At 33.3% G+C, this 20,878-nt stretch overlaps 1 pseudogene; it reads right to left on the bottom strand.

The window, feature by feature from the left end:
* Positions 1-4,255: 4,255 nt before the first annotated feature.
* LOC127128739 (oligopeptide transporter 3-like) lies at positions 4,256-6,837 on the bottom strand (annotated as a pseudogene).
* Between the last annotated feature and the right edge of the window lie 14,041 nt (positions 6,838-20,878).

Raw genomic sequence — 20,878 nt, 5'->3', positions numbered from 1 at the left:
TTTCACCAAAAAAATTCAAATATTTTTCTCTTTCATATTCTGAATTAAAATTATTTTTTGGATCATTATTAATATTTTTTATGAATTAATTGATTTTGCATTTGTTTTTAATTGTTTAAAAATATTTTTAAATGTCCAAAAATTATGAATTTTCTTCTCCAAGGCCTTTTGACCTTTTTTGACCTATGATAAATCTCATGGCCATTTCTTTGGTGTTTTGATGAGATTTTAGGAATTGGACAAACCATATTTAATTTAAATGCATTATTTTAGTATTTTTAATTGAAATAAAATGCCAAATATTTTGTTGACCACTTGTATTGACTTGTTTGAGTTTGCTTATTGTTATTGGCCTTGGTTAAGGTTGATTTGACTTTGTCAAATTAATATCATTGGATTTAGGGCATTAATGGAATGTACATTCCATCTCCCAAAATGAATGAATGGTATTAATTTGGTAAAAGTCCTCCTTTGACCAATTTGTGATTTCATTCATCCCCCTCCCACTTCATCTTATTCCCTTTCTTCATTCATTACTCCATTTGGCCTATGACATCTCAAAGTCCTAATGCTAGTTGATTGAAAAATTAACATGAGTATGGATGAGATTAGGCCACACCTTTTTCATATTATTTTTGTGTGTGGTATGTTTCATGAGCATAGTCAATTATACCATGTCTCTAACATGCATTAACACCAAAATTCTATTGCCCGGCCTCAAATAGTTGTGACTTCTATATAAGTCCAATTACGATTGCTTAACATAGCGCTAAATTTGTGACATAAAATACATAAGCATTCTAGTTAGTGAGATTGTAAGTCTCCCCTCTTTCATGGTATTGTGTGGAAACTTGGCCTTCTTTCCTTCCTTTGGAAGATGTTTTGGTTCAAGGATCCATGCTTGTAATAAGTGGGTTGAGTGTTCTCCAAAGAATGTCTTGAAATGAAAAGCAAAAGCAAAACAATACTAACTATTAACCTACTAACTACTAACTTTTAATTTCAAGCTTTTACTTTAATGCAATTTACTTTTAGCACTCTATTTCATTTGCTATTGTTCATATCATTCTAACTATTTATGTTAATGCAATTTTCACTTTGTCCATTTGGACCATATTGTGTGATATATTTTGTTTGTGTATACTTTGCTTGTTTGTGTGGTCTTTGACCAATAATGTACATAATAATAACAAAAATCCTTTAAAAAAATTGAATGGACTGTTGGCTTGATCTTGGAAAAATGGACTTAGAATCTAGGCAACCTTCCTATGCTAATGGACTTGGCCAATGCCAACTTGTTGAAGAACCAAGTGCTTGCAATTTGAACTTCATCTGATACATCTTTGAAGACCTCTCTGAGTTCATCCGCAACATGATCATTGTGAAGCTGTTATTTTGAACCTGTGACTTGTGGAATTCATCTGTTACATGGGCTATTTTAAAGAAGATCATGGAATGGATAAGCTTGGATGTGTCCATCTTTATTTGATGCCTTGCTCTTCAAGATAATATAATTGTGCATTTGTGTATTGCTTGATTCTAAAAAGTCCAAGGGAATTCTGGGTTTCTATTAACATTCTTGTCTATTAGATTGCTACCGACTTGCTTAGATCTTTTCAACTCTAAACTTTTAATTTTGTGCATAGGATAGTCTCTTCATCTTCTCCCCATTTCTTTAATTTCAAAATCTCTCCCTCCATTTTTCAAGAATCTTCTTTGTGTGAACTACTTTTGTTCTAAACTTTGATCACTTTTGCAAAAAGATAGAAACTTTGGCCTTATGCCATTTCTTTTTCAAACTTCTTTTCTTAAATAAAACTTGTAAATAAACTTAACTATACTTGACCTAAGCTTTCAAAAAGCCAAAAAGAACTAACTCATTCAAACCATTTATAGGCCTTTGTGCCTTTCAAACTTAAATTTTGTTAAAAGCAATGCATCCATTTTGAAATTTGTATCATGAACTACGAGGTTTTAATCCCTTATTTTTATGTTGGTACGTAGGCACAAGATCAGAGGTCTTGTCAAACACAAAAATATAATTAATGAATTCTTTTCTCATCCCCCCATTCTATTTGTTTGTAAACATCACTTTGTACAAAATACATATGCACACAAAAGGGCTCCCTAGGAGTACCTAGGACACTTTGGGTGCTAACATCTTCCCTCTGTGTAACCAACCCCCTTACTTATGATCTCTGATTTTTATTAGTTTTTATTTGAAAAATTCTTACTTTTTGGGTTTTGTTCGTACTTTTTCCCTTTTCCCTTGGAAACAATAAAAGCGCGGTGGCGACTCTTGTTAATTGATCTCTAGTTTGTCAATAGCTTGACGATCATGAATTTCCCGCTACAGGTAGTTACAGTTAGAACTCGAACTAGGTTAGTTATTGGTGAAGTTAGTGTTAGTTAGAATTAGAAATGAATTAGATTAGTCAGAAACTGTTAAAAAATGTGAATGTTGTTATGAGTTGGCTAATTGCATTTGAAAATGTGCAGTTAGAAATTGATGTTAACAATCCTTAAGTGAACTTGTTAATTGGTTAGCTTGATGTTAATCTGCTGAGTTAGTTTTAAAAACAGTTAGTAACTTGTTAATGTTTGAAATGAGTGTTAGTTGAAGTTTGAAATGGAATTATTTAGTAGTTAGTGTAGTTAGAGAATTGGGACTGTTTATGAATTAGAATCATGTAATGGTTGTTAGTTAGTATGACAGGTTGGTGAACATTAGTTAATTGGTTAGCTTGATGCTAGGATTGTGATGAAATGAATTAATTTGAAATAGGTAAATCAGTTAAAGTTAGTTATGTTAGTTTGATTTGTTAAAATAGTTAAAAAGTTAGAGATGGTTAGTAGGTTGTTAGTTGAACTTGTTTTGAATGGGAAAGTTAGTGAATGTTATAAAATGTATGTTGATTGAATGTTGTTAGTGTGATAGCATAGCTTGAGCTTGTTGTGAATTATCGAGATATTATTGCATTCACTTGTTCATTGAGTCAGGGTAGCTAAATGTATTATATTATACTGATTATGTTGAACTGATATTGTTGGATTGCTGACCTATGTAATTTAAATTGCTATGAGATGTTAGTATTAATTAGAAATTGAATTATTAATTCATTCCCTACTGTATTACAAAGGTTTGAATTTGGTGTAAAATGTGATGTCGTTAGTTATTATTGATGAACATTATAGTGATGTTAAGAACTATTAGTATAGGAATCAACTTGCTAGAATAGCTTGATTGACTGTTAGTGTGTGATGAAATTGGTTAGTGAACTATTTTGGATTGAATTCATGTGTTTCTTGAACTGAATTGTTTCACATTGTTAGCATGTCAATGTGTCTGCATTTTGAATTGCTTTTGGCTTGTTGCTGCTTTGGTGTTATTGGGTATGTTATGTGTATGTGTGCCAATTGGTTACATGTTGAAGTTTTGTATGTGATTGCATTTGAATTTACTTGTTGCAGGGTGGATTGCTACGCTTAGGCCAAAGCCACTACAACAAACAAGACCTTAGACAGCGCTTTTTTTAGCCTTAGACAGCGCTTTAAAGTGCTGTCTAAACCTCCGCTGCTAAAGGTTTAGACAGCGCTTTTTTAAATCTTAAAAGCGCTGTCTAAGCCCCCCCCCCCCCTTAGACAGCGCTTTGGCCAAAAGCGCTTTATAAGACCCTCTTATTTTAAATTTTTTAGGTATACCTTAGACAACGCTTTTGAAAAGCGCTGTCTAAGCCCCACCCCCTTAGACAACGCTTTGGCCAAAAGCGCTTTCTAAGACCCTTCCAATTTTTTGCTACATCCAGGCAACGATGCATTAACTCTTGCTCTTTTAACATTGTACTCGACCGGTACAATGCGTTGCTTATGAACAACGACCTAACATTCACATTATTTTGTAGTTGATCCATGTCATAGAAATTCGAGAAAAATTTACGTTAGTGTCGTCTGCCTAACACAACTCTCTCATTTTATTCGAACTTGGGACCGACTATGCATAGTAAAATAACATAGACAAAATTAAAAAGAAAATAACAAACAATAAAAATAAAAATAATATTTTTTTGAATTTTTTTAATTCCTTAGACAAAATTGGAATAATTCACATGGTCAAGCAAGAAGCATATACACAATAATTGCTAAGCAATTGGTTATTAGGTAGTCCTTTCACCTATACTCCAAGCCTAATTTGTTTCCCACCCCAGAAGACAAAAACAGATACAAAAGAGAAAGTTTAGTCCAGGAGGCTTCTCTATTAGAATACAGGACAACCATCCACCACAATTCTTGGTGCAGTAGGGCAAGTAGCCAATGGGCAATGATCCAATTCAGTTCCCCACCATCTCAGACTATGGCCTGGATTTTGCAGAGCAAAGAAAATCAAAACAGCCATAAGAGCCGTGCCTGCATCAAGTGCCACCGATAGAACATAATTGTATTTCTGCCACCAACGTTTGTGGAAGCGAAACACAAAGAAGTTGAAGAACATTCTGGTCAATAGCCAGGTTGCAATGTTGGTTGGAGTTGCAGGTGGCATTCCAGCAAAACCATTAAATATAATTGGTACATTTATCATAGCAATCCATTTTTTGTCAGGGTAGATTTTGCTAAACACCCAAACAGGAACCGGTAACACAGCTCCAATCAAGAATAACCATACCAGGTTCCGGTACAATCCACCCGGTCCAAATAGTCGTCTTGGTCCGATCAAACCCCATATAACCGATGCATCAAATGTCACTCGGTATTTCGGGCAAGTCCAAGGACTGTCACGGTGAGCATTATCATCCATGCAAATGTCCTTAATGCTATCCAACATCCACCAAGCCACTGAAACATTCATCACTTCAGCAACTAGAGTTCCCACCAGCTATTTAGGCATTTCAAAGTAAATAACTACATAAATAATGATTGATAAGAAAAAAAAAAGCTTAAACTAGGAGATTTTGAGATGAAAAAGACTTGTGCTATATACATGCATCGAGGAGGAATTTTCATGTAGTGCCCGAGTTTGATATCTGACAAGAAAGATAGCGCATGGGCGGTGGTGATTCTCCCATAAATCTTAAAGAGCAAATTTGCAATTGGTGTTCCAGGAAGGACATACCCAATCATGAACTATGCTATAATGTCATATCCAAGTTGCTGCAAGGTAACCAACCACACTCATGTTAAAATCATAAACTCCTCCATGCATCAAAATAGTATGTTAAAATCGAGATTCGATAGAAAAGAAAAGTACTATACTAGAGATGGAAGAAATACCTGGTTGGTAGTTGCTTGGATGACACCAATTGGGAGGGTTACAACAGAAGCTAAGGCGAAAGCCAAGAGCATACCCCACCATGGAAGTTGCACGTCCACTTTCCATACCAAAGACATTATTATGGATAGTGCCATGCTCCCAAATAATACAATGAGGAACCACCATTCTGGTACTGTATTATAAGCCTTCATGAGTCTACCATGCACATCCAATTTTACATTACTCATCGCTGTTCTGCTTTGTCTCAATATTTTTCTGCGAGCGAACATGAAACTATGTCAGTGAGGGTCACGATAAGTCGATAAGAAATAAATCTATTATACAGGCTTTGAGAACAGCCTACCTGCCCTTAAACAATGCTACATGAGTGAGGGTTGACGTAAACCTAGCGAAACCTGCTCCAATAGATAATGCGTAGAGAGGACTGAGGTATAACTTGCTATATTTGTTGTATGCATCTATGTTAAGGTCATATTCTTCATTTAAAATCTTAGTAGTGTCATACTTTTGTCCATCGTGAGTGAACAACTGATTAGAGAATATAGGAAACTTTCTAGCATCGAAAGTGTTAAACTTCCAGTAACATATAGGTAGAATTATATAGACAAACATGATAAATCCAACTCCCATATTAACAATGGAAGTCCATGGTGCAACAAGAGGGCTGCCACGATAAGCTGAAATCCCAGCCCAATCAAATGTGAAGGCGCCGACTCCAAGTCCTCGGTAACCTGATCCAACTTGATGTGCTGTTACGTTATTCGGCCACACCTAGCAAACCCATGAGAAGAATGTTAATACTGTGAAAAGATATCTAGGGAATGCATAATACAGGAAGCTTAGAGCCATTGCAATGAGGAAAAACTGCATCCTTGTAAGTCCTTTTGATTTTTCATTTTTTTCATGGAGAGCCCTATAGCATAAGGTTTATGATGTAATCAAAACTAGTACTAGAGTATAAAATAGTAGTAACAAACTAGCAAGTTTTCATCTTAAGGTATCCGTGTCAACATGTCAGTGTGACTTAATATAGAAGTAAGGGTAAAAGAATGAACCTAAAGAGAGAGACTTGTGCGAGGTTTGCTGGCCACCATATTTCAATTGGGTTCACCAGATACCTCCTCAGAATCCCAGCCCATCCAAACCCTATTAACTGCAAACTCAATTTACAACTATATAAAGCAAATTTATCACAGAATATTTTAACCATGGAAAGATATATATTCAACTCATCTTCTACACTTTTTTCATGATAAGATAATCGTAATAATAACCTGTGCGCTTATGACGATGAGGAGAGCGAGAAGAAAACTGAGAGATTCTTTATAATAAGCTTTCATAATAGTAATGGCACCAATGGAGTAAACATCACCACCACCGCCGGAGGAGGAAACACCACAGTTAGCGAAGATAGCGATGATAACATGCTCCTTCATGTTAAACGGTCCAGGATTTAGAGTAAAACGCCATCCAACAAAACTGTACTCCTTCGTCGGAAGAGTTGCGGCCATGAACTTTCCGATTGGGAGAACAGCGATTTGCATGAGAATGGCTGAGATAGTGAGAGGCTGAGTTCGCTGTTAGGGTTCGCTGGAGGGGTTTAATCGCAGGAGGGAAAATAAAAAGAACTGAGAACGAAAATAGAAGTCTGAAATTTAATTTTAATTAGACCTTAGACAGCGCTTTTGTGGAAAGCGCTTTCTAAGATATGCCTTAGACAGCGCTTTCCAAAAGCGCTTTCTAAACCCCCACCTTAGACAGCGCTTTTGGTTTTAATTTTTTTTTTAATTGAAAGACTTTAAACAGCGCTTTCTCAAAAGCGCTGACTAAGGTTTATATTTAAAAGCGCTTTCTAAAAGCGCTGTCTAAGGGGGGGGTCTTAGACAGCGCTTTCTAAAAGCGTTGTCTAAGACCCCCCCTTAGACAGCGCTTTCATTATTTTTTTAGAACATTTTCCGTGTTTTATTTTTATTTTAACCTTAGACAGCGCTTTCTTTTAAAAGCGCTGTCTAAGATGCGCTGTTAAAAAACCTTTTTGGCGTAGTGAGCAAGGATCATGAAGAATTTAGCAAAGGTCATCAAATGGCAAGGCATGGAACAAGGCATCACATGGATTGATCCTGAAGACCTAAATATATGAAACATTAGAAATCATGAAGCACTTGAGCAAACATTGGGTGTCTTATGAATTAAGAAGAAGTAGGATATACATTAGGGTTAGGATTTAGTTAGTTGACTTTGGTCAACTGTTTGACCAAAAAGTCATCAGTTGACCAAGAGTTAACTCTAGGTTAAAAGATGAAATTTTGTATGAAATTTAATTTGGATTATTTTGTAATGAACTTTGAGAGTTTGTAATGAAAATTGGTCCTTGAATTGTAGCATGTGACTTGTTTCATAAGAAAAAATTTCCCTCCCAATTGGCATTTGAATTTGGATTTGAATTGAACTTTGCTCCTTGAACGAAACTTGATCTTTTATGAATTGTGAACTGTAATTCCTTGACTTGAATCCAGACCAAACAACTAATGGACTAGTGTAATAAAAAAATACATAAAGAGATTTAATCAGTCAAAGTCAATCTTTCATGGTTGACCAATGTGAAACTTGCAATCCATAATCAAATCCTAATGCCATGATACAAACCACATGATCCACAAATGCCAAATATCAAGAATTAGGGTTCCACAACTTTGAGTCCAAGAGAATTGGTCATCATTAGTCAATGTAACATCAAAGTTCCCTAGATTTGACCCTCGGGGAAACCCTAATTCCATATTAATCATAAACATCAAAAGGCCTTTGAATAAATGATGTTTACTTCAAAAAATGCAATGGTAAAATGAATGTCTTATGATGCCAATGGGTATGTAGATGAACTATAGACCAAAAGTCAGATGAAAGTGAAAAGGGGATGGCAAATTTGGGGGTATGACAATATTGAAGTGGGAACATTTATAAACAATTCAATCACTTTATTCCTATTTAATTCTTTACTATATGTTCTACTGAACTCAAACCATAATCCAGTTTTATTTAAGGAAGGTCTTTAACTTGATAGAATCAAGTCAAGGTTTTCTTTCCCCTTAGTAAATCTACTTAAGGTTTCATGTAAGTCTGTTATTTACTTTTTCTTCGAGACACGCTTCTCACATGTTCCAACTATGTTTCTAATATTAGTTATTTCATGCTTAAGAGTTTCATTACTCTTTTCTAGAAACTCAATATAATCCTTAAGGTCTAAGTTACTTTTCTTAATGTTATCATTGTATTCTACTAACTTAGCACTTAATTTAAGCAACTTCTTGCATGAAAACTTTATTACCTAATAGTCATCTTCTTTGTGAGATACTTTAAAAAAAAATTCTTCCTCACTGGACAAAGATTATTTAAAGTTTCTACCTGAGGTTGACTCTTTGAGCTTCTTCCTTGATGTTGAATCTCTATTGTTTGTAAGGAATTTATTTTCCTTTCTTCTCTCGATGGTTTCACTAGATAAAGTTCTTTCATTTGATGTTAAATCCTCGGAGGGTCGTTCAACTATCGAGCCTATTCTTTCGAAGGAGATTACTGGAGTTAATTTATCTTCATAGAAGTTTGTTGATGAAGTTGCTAAAGATTATTTTAGACTTGAGCTCATGTCTTCATCCTTTAGTAGTTGAATTAATGCATTCATCTTCTCAATGATTTCCGCCTTTTTGGATTTTTCTTGAAATTCATAAACACTCTCACCTCTCATTTAAGAATTGGATCCGATTTTAAATTCCAATTATTAGTTCTTAGATATTTTTCAATGACAAGTGTTCTAACATTATTTACAACATTTCTAAATTTAGAGAAGCGTTTATGGATAAAATAGTCATCTTTTTCACCTCGGTGTTGATTCGCTCTTGTTTGACACTTGGAGAAACTTCATATATCATTTCAAGAGTGTCTCACATTTCCTTGGCAGATTTACAATTTTGAACACAAAAAAGTTGATTATCATTTAAAGACATAACTAAGAAATTCTTTGTTTTGAAATCAAATTCAAACTTTACCTTATCCTTTATGGTCCAAAGGAAATCTAGTTTATCTACTAGTTATCCATTTATATGGTGAGTAGGGATAAACAAATCGTTAATTATAGTTTTCCATAATTTAAAATCAAAATTTTTAAAGAAGATTTTAAAATATCTTCCCATATTTAAAACCTATCACCATTGAATGGTAGAGGTGTGTTTAGAAAAGATTTCTTGTTAAAAATAGTGTTGGAAGTCATCCTCCCCGTGAGACGACTAGTCTTTGAACAAGAGTTAGGCTTTAACACCACTTGTTGAACATGTGACTTCACATACAAAAGGTGGGGGAGACAAATTATGTGGGTTTGAAAAGCATTGGTTTTAAACAATCTTATTTTATAAATCATAATTTAAAAACATTTTTAAACAAAAAAAATGGATATGCAGTAGAAAATCAATAAAAGAAAAATAAGCGGAAAGTAAAAAGTTAAAGGGAAGAGCGATAACACCATAAATTTATAGAGGTTATGTTTAAAATAAGTCACATAATCCCCTCTTCAAGAATTGATCTTGAGAGTATCCAATAATTCTTGAGATATTTTAGAATTTAAGCTGAAGAGCCCCCTTATACAAGGAAAATTGTAGTTTCATGTTTACTTCCAACCAAAGAGCGAACAATGGAAGTGATTAATCTTCACACCAAACAATGAATAGAGCTTCTAGCGGTTATTCTCTAAGTTTAACTAAGATTTTGTACGGACTTATCTCAAACCAAGAAGGAGTTTTGAATCGACTATCCTCCAAACTGAACTTATGCTTTATAACGGGATGACCACGAATCGACTGAGCTTTTATACCGAGCTTCTCTAGTTATTATTCATGAATAAAATAGATAATTAATGTTAATCCCCCCAAAAAGAATTTTTAATAGGATTAGCTCCAAATCTAAATCAGCACCTCCTAAGGAAGAATAATTCACTCAAGAGGAAAAAAGAACTCTTGGTGAGTTTATAATAATACCCCTTTTAACAACTTCTTCACTAAACACAAGAACGTTTCTCAAAGTGTTATGGCTAAAAATATGTGAGATAATTGAAAATATTTTAGAGAGATAATGAGAAAGAGGAATGTGATAGAGAGGGATGAGAGAGAATGAAAATGTTTTTGAAGGATTTGATCGAGAGTTGCTTTCATTCATTAAGACACTATCATAATCGATTATAGACTTATTTTGCCTTTATCTAATTAATGAGATACTTGGTCTAATCGATTAGATAGTTTAAAAACTTACCCTAAACAATCTGACAATTTTCAATTCATCTGGCTAGGATCCAAAACATTTTTAAGTGATTTTATTTGAAAATAGAGGCTTCAAAAATAATTTTAGTGAGTGTGTGATTTAGCCATATTAATTTATATTAGTATATAGTGCAATCTAAGGGTGATGAATTAGATTTTAAGACTTTTTCGGTTACTTTAGAGATGTTTTTATGTTCTTATTTGTCCAAAAACATGTTGATGAACTTATGAAGTAAAGTGAAGAATTTAAATTCAGAAAAATAAAGAATACAATGATATATACTAGTTCTCATTTCCAATCAAGGGTACATCTAGTCCCCTCACACCTGTTAGAGATTTTTACTATTTTTAGATCTTTGTACAAGCCTCACAACAAGACTTCTCCTACAATCTTCTAACAATAACAAAGAAGCAAATCACTTCCTTGATTTCTAACAACACCAACTACTATGGTGGACTTTGAATCTCCCCGATTCAAAGAACTTTTTCCAATAAATAGAAAGACAACACTTCCCATTTGCAAACACCGGTAGAAAGAGCAACCAATTTCTTACAAACAAAAATCACCATAAACTTGGTGAATATTACAACAAATTGATAAAATATTATACAGACAGACTTTGGGGCATACTTAATAAAATTGAGAGCTTTGCTAATTTTCTGATATATTGACAATTTAATCTACTCTTTCAATGAAAAAATTAAGATGATATAAATATTTAAGTGTTCAAGTGTTTTCACTAAACTTTTTCACATATGAATGAAAATTATGCAAGAAAAAGTTTCTTTGTTAATATTCTACTTAGACTTGAAACATATGAAAATTGTTCATGAAAAATGTGTTTTGAACAATGAAAAATTCGGCATTTTATAGTGCATCAAAAACCTCTTGCCAATAATGTCAATGTTTAGAAAAATCAAAATAAAACTTGCAATGATTTGGAAAAGGTACTATGAATATATGCCATGAAAAGGTTGACCACTGATTCATATTTTTTCAAAGTTTTGCAGATGACAATCGATTGCATAGGCATGACAACCGATTGCTTTCTTTTTAATGTTCAAAAATTGCCGCAAAAAAAATATATTATGACAATTGATTACACATACTCCAACAATCAATTGTCATGCTTTAAAAATAGAGTTTTCCGTTGGCAGAGATATATGACAATTGATTGCTTCAATGAAAAAATGTAATTTTTCCTAAGTTAAAGATGCAACTTTAAACTTACGCATGCTTAAAATTTTATGATTAATTCTTCAGCACTTAAATCTTATAACAACTAAATTGCATATTGTACTTGGTTTATGATCCAATTCCTTTGAAATCTAAAACTTTACGCAAACTTGATACTTTGACTCAATATTTTTCTTCTTTAATCTTTCTTCTAAGATAGACTTTTTTCTTCACCAAAACTAAGCCAATAAGGACGAACACATCTTCTTCACAATCTCCTTTTTTTTAATGAGTACAAAACACATTGATGGGAAGTTTTTGTTTGATGCTTTATTTCTCCTGCTATCTTGTATATCTCCCCCTATATTGCATATCTCCCCATTTGTTTTGCTATTTATGCTATAATGACTTTAGTATCCTGAAAAACAACAAAAACAACCATCTTTCTTTCCCCCCTTTTTGATATTATCAAAAATAAAAAGAGTAAAATCCAAAGGAGTATAATAATATAAGGGAAATTATACATTAACATAAGAGAACTTATCTTCTTCATAATATATGATTTTATTCCAATCTTTTTCAAATAATCCTTAATCTAATGAAGTTTTAATTCTACCATATCATATGGTCATGTATCTTGAAAGATCAATCTTGAATTGACAATACTAGCATATCATCTTCAAGTACCTACAAAATAATTAATAGTACTTAGGTAACCAATATTCTTTGGGTCCTCTTGGGTTAGATCCCTTCCTCACCTATACATACTCACCATAAGAAATACCATAATTTTTTATGTAGCAAGCATTACAAGTATGATCTTTTTCATTATAATAAAAACAAGTAGGTCTAAAAATATGACTCATTTTATTGACATAAAAGTTATTTCCATCATAAGGCCTTTTATGATGGTTTACAACATGTACTTTATTTGATTCCTTATTGTTGAATTTGCTAGTAACATTTACAAAGATAGTTTGACTTGTATTAGGATTACCAAAATTATTAAAGTCAAGTCCACATTTATTACTTGAATATCTTTGACTACTTAACACATTTTCTAAATCAATTTGAACTTTTTCATATTTTTTGATCACTTGGTTTAGTTCAACAATTTTGAATTCATGATCATGACAATTATTGCATGTGGAATTTCTTACTTATTCTAATTCCACTTTTCTATCATTAGCTATACTTTTAATTCTAAAATAGTTTTATTTTGATTTGAACATTGTCTAGGAAGTTTCAAAAATTCTTCAAATAATTCATGAAAAGCATTTTGTAATTCATCATATGAAGGATTATCATCAATTTTAGAATCACTAACCTCATGTTCTTTATCACTTGAATGATGTGATTCTATCAATGCCTTACTTCCATGATATTCATCTGAAGATGAACTTATTTCATTGTCATCACATGCTACATATGATTTCTTTGGCCTTTTGTCCTTCTTGCTTTTAAATTTATTCTTCTTTTCAAGTGTAGAGAACTCACTCTTGATATGTCCTCTTTTTCCACATTCAAAACATGTAACCTTCCTCATTGGCTCTTCTTTATGAATGATCTCCTTTTTCTTTTCTTTTCTTAAAAAAAATTCAAACCTTTTGATAAGATCATCATCTTCATCATTAGTGGACTCATCCTATTGATTGCTACCATAATTTTTTACTCTATTTTTAAAGGCTGTATTTTTAGAATTCTTTTCTTGATCTTTATGCTTCTCCAATCTTTTAAGTTCTATCTCATGTTCTTGAAGTTTACCAAACAATGTTGCATAAAGCATTTTTGAAAGAGTTTTCTTTTCCGAAATAGTCGTTACCTTTGGTTGTCAAACTTTTGTTAAAGATATAAGCACTTTAGATTTAATTTATCATTTGTAAAAGTTTTACTAAGTGTTATCAAATTATTTGTTAAATGTCTAAATCTCTTTTGAAAATCAAGAATTGATTCACGGGGCTACATTCTAAATATTTCATGTTCTTGTGACAAAGTGTTTAGTTTATATCTTTTTACCTCTACCGTGCCTTCATGTGTTACTTCTAGGTATCCAAATCTCTTTTGATATTTTACAATGAGATATACGAAAGAATTCATCCATACCTAGAGTTAGTTGAAACATGTTCTTCGCCTTGTTTTCAAAGAGCACTTTCTTCTCATCATCATCATTCCAAAAGCCTTTTACTTTTCGTTGTTCTACAATACTTATGACCATCTTAGGAACATATGGCCCATTTTCAACAGCATCCCAAATATTATCGCATTGTTTCTCAAGATACGTTTGCATGTGAATTTTCCAAAAATCATAATGTTCACCAATAAAGTATGGAGGTTTGTTGTTACTAACAACATCTCTAAAAGCCAGGTAGCGGAAGCGATTTTTCAGATCGAGGAGCACGTTACCTTAACCTGCTCTGATGTCAATTGCTAGTATATAATGCAATCTAAGAGGGGGTGAATTAGATTTTAATACTTTTTTTTGGGTATTTTATAGATTTTCTTATGTTCTTATTTTTCTAGAAATATGTTGAAGAACTTATGAAGTAAAGTGTAAAATTTCAACGCGGAAAAATAAAGAACACAATGATGTATACTAGTTCCTTTTTTCAATCAAGGGTACACCTAGTCCCCTTACATCCTGTGAGATATTTTCACTATTGTTAGATCTTTGTACAAGTCTCATACCAAGACTTCTTCTATAATCTTCTAACAATAATAAAGAATCAAATCACTTCCTTGATTTCCAACAACAATAACAACTATGGTGGACTTTGAGTCACCCCGATTCAAAGAACTTTTTCCAACAAATAGAAAGACAACTATTTCTATTGTCTTTCTATTTGCAAACACCTGTAGAAAGAACAACCACTTTCTTACAGACAAAAATCACGACACACTTGGTGAGTATTACAAAAAATTGATAAAATGTTATACATTCAGACTTTGCACCAGACTTGATAAAATTGAGAGCTTTATTACTTTTATGATATATTGATAATCCATTCTTCACCTTTAATGAATAAATCAAGATGGTATAAATATTTAAGTACTCAAGTGTTTTCACATATGAATAAAAATAATGTAGGAAAAAGTTTATCTATTAATATTTTACTGACACTTGAATCATATAAAAGTTGTACATGAAAGCGATGTTTTGAACAATGAAAAATTCTACACTTTATAATGCATAAGAAAGCCCTTGCAAGCAATTAATTTTTTAAAGAAAAATCAGAATAAAACTTGCAATATTTAGAAAAGGTTCTATGAATACATGCAATGGAAATGTTTAGCATAAATTCAGAATTTTTTCAAAGTTTTGCAAATGACAATTGATTGCATAGGCATGGCAATCGATTATTTTCTTTTTAATGTTCAAAAATTGCCAAAAAAATACACTATGACAATTGATTGCACATACCCCAACAATCGATTGTCATGCTTTAAAAATAGAATTTTTCGCTGGCAAAGATATATGACAATTGATCACTTCAATGAAAAATGAAACCAATTAAAAGTATAAAGTGCAATCTAAGAGTGAGAGGTGAATTACATTGTAAGAATTTTTCTGTTATTTTAGAGATGTTCTTATGTTCTTATTTTTCCAAAAATATGTTGATGAACTTATGAAACAAAGTGCATAAATGCAGAAAAATAAAGAACACAATGATGTATACTAGTTTCCCTTTTCAATCAAGGATACATCTAGTCTCCTCATACCCTGTGAGAGATTTTCACTATTGTTAGATATTTGTATAAACCTAACACCAAGACTTCTCTTACAATCTTCTAACAACAACAAAGAAGCAAATCACTTCCTTTATTTCCAACAACACCAACAACTATGGCGGACTTTGAATCAGTCTGATTCAAAGGAATTTTTCCAAAAACTAAAAAGACAAATCTTCTTATTTGCAAACTCTAGTAGAAAGAACAACCACTTTCTTATAGATAAGAATCACCACACACTTGGTGAAAATTATAACAAACAGATAAAATTTAGTATAGACAGACTTTGTAGCAGACTTGATAAGATTGAGAGATTTGTTGCTTTTCTAATATATTGACAATTAAATCTTCTCCTTCAATGACCAAATTAAGATGATATAAACATTTAACTTCTCTAGTATTTTCACTAAAAAAATTCACATATGATTGAAAATTATGCAAGAAAAACTCTTTTTGTCAAATATTACTAATACTTAACAACAAAAGAAACCTTTTGAAAATTCACGACAATGCTTAAGAGAATATTCAGAAATATGTTGCAACGATTATTAAATGTATTCCATGAAAAAATGCAATGAAAAGTGTGAAAAAGTTTCAGAAAACTTTGTGTTGCTTTAGTGACAATTGATTGCTTCAATATGACAATTGATTACTTCAGCAAACAAAAGCAATTTTCGCTAAGTTAAAGATGTAACTTTAAACTTATGCATGCTTAAAAGTTTATGATTAATTATTGAGATCCCAAAGCTTATAAAAACTAAATTTCACATTATACCTTGGTATATGATCCAATTCCATTGAAATCAAAAACTTTATGCAAACTTGATACTTTGGTCTCAATCTTTTTCTTCTTTGATATTTCTTCCAAGATACGGTTTTGTATTAATATAAACCAGGATAAGAAAGATGAACCCATCTTCTTCACAATTTAAAAACATGCCCTTATGTTTTAACGAAATACTAATCACTCAGATAGACACGATCAAGCGAGTTTTCACACTTCCTCTCTTTCATACTATGAAGCTTCAAGTCCTTTTGTTGGATAAGCCGATCATATGAGAACTTCACTTGAATCTTCTTGTGGATCAGGCTTGAGATATCTTCAAGTCAGATGCCATCATTAGAGGATATCATTGGTGATCATCAAACCTTAAATATTCAACTTTATTTGGAGGAATAACTTGATTAATTATCTTGTGCGTCTTTGATTGCTTTAACTAGCTTTAGAACTTGCCTTTCTTCATGCATTATTATCTTCAAAGTAACTTTAAAGTATGTTGCATCTTCATATGTTTTCCTCATTAAAAACATGATGTTATCAGAGCTATGCATATTTGGCTTTGATCACTTCCTGATTAAACCTACAAGCATATAGTTTCATAACTCCTTCCCCAGATCCCGAAGGAGGAAGAGGTGGTCATACTCATCATGAAGTTCACCGCCCTAGGAGGAGGAAAAGATATGAGGAATATGGTCCCATCCAGACATGGAAGGAAAATCCCATATTCATCTGTATCATGGACAGTAGAATCCCAAAGTCATAGAGAAGTCGTTGAAGCTCCAAAACTATGATGGGGCAAGAGATCTAGATGAGCATACCAAACATGTATAAAACCTACTATACTACTACCATGGTTGGCATATTCATGAAGTGAAGACTATTTTCACTGACCAAGGCAACAACCATGGCCTAATACATGTCTTTTTTGGGAAGAAGCATAAACTCTTGGTTTGACTTATGTGAAGCTTTCACTGCCCACTTTATCAATAGGAAGAGGCAACCAACTACCATGGTTTTGCTTAGCTCAATCATGCAAGGTAATAAATAAACCTTGCATATATACATTGACCTCTTAACAAAATTGGTCGTAGTTGTGGGAGGCTCAGACGAAAGCTTGAAGTGTTGGGTTTTTGAAAGAGGCTTGAGATTAAACTGTGCGCTCTGAGAAAATTTGGGGAGAAAAGAGGCCCATAATCGGAAGGATTTGTTAAGTAGGGAAAAAACCTACATCAACTAAGAAAAAATTGGATAAGGAAGTTAGTCGCGTACTAGAAAATGCAAGACCTATCTCGTCGTCAAAGAAAGACGTCAGACGGTTCAAAGAAGAAAATGATACTTATAATCCCTTGAGAACTTCACAGGAGAAAATCTTGAAGGAATTCACATAGACAGAGTTTAAGGAGGTCGGGATAAGGAACCCATATCTGGACATGGAGTTCGCCCGGACTAATAAGTCCAAATATTACCATTCTCACAAGAGTTGCAACTATAAGACAAACAATTACATCTAGTTGGAGGATGCAATGGAAGGGATAATTAAGAAGGGTCGACTATTCGAATATAAAAAAGAATGACAAGATATTTCGAGAAGACTCTCCAAAGAGAAAATAATACCCCAAGAAAACCGTGGAAGTCCTGGTCGAGGGAAAAGGAAAATATGTAAGCAGCTAGGAAGGCGAAAGGAACAAGGGGAAGTACCACTACATTGTTTCCATTATAGGCGGCGCCCTGAGGGAAAGCAACCCTTCCAAGCGAACAATGAAGAGTCAGCTTGCTGAGTTAATGGACATTATTAAGAAAGAGTAAAACACTTCAGTCGCGAGCATGAAAATTCCAGTTCTCATATTTTGGGTAGGCAAGAAAGCTGAAGGGGTCCAAAATAAGATATTTTTTTTCCTTTGGTCATAACAGCCACTATTTCACACTTTGACATCTATAAAGTATTGATTGATAGTGGAAGCTCTTATGACATCCTATACTCGGATATCTTCGAGAAGATGGGGCTGAAGAAGGAAAAGTTATAGCCCTACAATTTTTTTGACCTACATGCCTTAAATGGCATTGTAACTCGTCCTTGGGGATACATCAAGTTGATGTTCTCCTTAAGAAAAGGGAGTGATACCAATACTATTGAATCTTAATTTATGGTTATCCCTTACATGTGTGTATCCAACTACATCTTAGGCTAACACTTCACAACAATGTTGGAGGCAATGGCTTCCCCAATCCACCTTAATCTTAAGTACCACAACATGCATGACGAGTCGGTGATGATAAGCACCATCCTTTCTGGAGAAAAATAATCTACAAGGACCTGCAACATGACCAGAAGGAAGACGAGGGTAAAGTTATGTAAACCAACATAGCCTCCTTGATTAGGCAGGAGAAAGACATAGTTATCCAACCTCCTACGAGTAAGGTGGGTCATCTCGGGAAAGAAAATTGAAGTGGTTGATCCAGACAAAGTCAAAAATAACTACCATGTATCCCTTTGAAAACAAATGTGGAACGATGTTTTGCATATTACTGATTAAGGAATCTCTCTTGAAAATGGACATGCTTTTGATGATGAAAACTAGTCTTTGATTATAACAACTAAAGTCAAGTATAAAGAGGTTAAAGATGTAAGCAAACCAAATAGGGTTTGACAAGTTTGATCCTCTGATGATGTCAACTAAATGGAATATAACTTAAGCCTCATATCCAATTAAGTCTCAAACAAGTGTCTACAAGATTGAAGTATCTAACAAGTCTTGAAGTATGAAAGCTCACCCTAATGCTCCTAAGTGAATAATATATTGTAAAAGCATAAGCTCTTTCTTGTAAAGTTATACAACTAAACACACACACACACACACACACACACACACACACTAAAAATAGTTTTATAACATGTTTATCTTAATAAAATATTTCTAAAAATGTCTTGAGATCATGCCAGATGAATTGGGAACTATCAGAAAAGTTATGGGAATTTTTTTTCTAGTGGCCAATCTGGCACTTATATCCAATCGATTGGGTTAGTGCAAAAATACACCCTAAATGTTCATGAAACTTTATTAATGAATGGTAATGGATAAATATATTTTCTTACCTTTCAAAACCTTCTAAAGATTTAATTTTAGGCCAATCAATCGATTGGTACATGATGCCAATCGATTGGCTCATTAACTTTGGCCAAAAAAAATTCCTTTTTTTGTACCAACCTTTAGCCTATAATTAAAGGTTATTTTCCTCATATTTTCACATCCGTAATCATGATTTCTCACACCTAATTCCTCACTCTCTCTCTCAAAAAATATTTTCTTATTTCTCTCACTTTAAAATTTAGTCGTAGTGGTTTTCAGAAAGCTCTTTTGCAAGTGAGGCGTCTTTGTAATTCTGAAAGGGTGGTATTGTAAATTCACCAAGGAACATTTTTCACCTTGGTTGAATAATTTAACAAATTATGGATTGTTTATTTGGGTGTGAAGCTAAACCCTTTAAAAGCTATTGTTTGTGGATTTAGTTACTAAGTCATTGGTTCGGTTTGAAGGCTCATCCTATTTAAAAGCTTTCATCGGTTCGATATCAACCCATATTAAAATATCAAGTTGGTTCATGGTTATACAGTGTAATACCGATTTGGTTTGTAAGGTCATCCAGAAAGTCGTCGTTCAATGCTATGGAAGTTGTATTATCCATGCTTTATTTAACTATGAAGTATCCCCTAGAAGGCAGACATGTCAGAACAATTAAAGAAGATCAAGGATTAGCCAGAAAATGATATAAAGATAGTTTGAAGTTAAAAAAGAAGACTCTGTAGGAGCATCCTATTATAGAGAGCACTTTGAAGGTGAACTCGTTGGACCTTGATCCTCGAGGAGATCCAACAAATGGTAGCTTGACCCCAATTGGAGAATTAAAAAAGATACAAATTTGTACTGAATATTTTCAGGTCACACAAATAGGCTCGGGGTTGTCTCAGGAAGAGGAAACATACATCATCAAGATACTGAGAGATAACATCGACCTCTTTGCATGGAAGTCATCAGACATGCCCGAGATTGATTTGAATGTTGTGTGTTATCAACTCTCACTTGATCCAGAATTAAAAATAGTGATGTAGAGGAAATTAAAGAACGGAGAAGAAAAAAGGAAAACGGTCACAGAAGAGGTCAGTAAGCTCTTGAAGGTCGGGTTCATACAAGAAATAAAATATCCTACCTGGCTGTCCAATGTGTGCAGGTGAAAAAGAAGTCGGGAAAATGGTGTATGTGTGTAGGCTTCCAGGTCTTAACAAAGCCTTCCCGAAAGACCTCTATCAATTGCCACATATTGATAGACTGATCAAAGTCGTGTCGTGGTTCTGTTTTCTCAGCTTCATGGGTGTCTACTCATGCTACAATCAAATACGAATGAACCCGGATAATGCTCCCAAAACAACATTCATGACCGATAGAAACAATTACTACTATAAAGTAATGCCAACTATTCCATTCATCTTGTAGAAAGCCTTGTCTTTGCTTTATGATGTTTGGTGAGATTTGGTTATGTAGTCTTATAGTGTCCCAATTTACCACATTCGTAACATATAATCTCATTGTCTTCTTTCTTGTGGTCCTTCTTAAGTGGATGAGTATTTATGA

The sequence above is a fragment of the Lathyrus oleraceus genome, chromosome 3 (assembly GCF_024323335.1).
Source record: "Lathyrus oleraceus cultivar Zhongwan6 chromosome 3, CAAS_Psat_ZW6_1.0, whole genome shotgun sequence".
NCBI lineage: Eukaryota > Viridiplantae > Streptophyta > Magnoliopsida > Fabales > Fabaceae > Lathyrus > Lathyrus oleraceus.
Note: the sequence above shows the minus strand (reverse complement) of the source record. Positions and strands in the feature narration are given on the sequence as shown.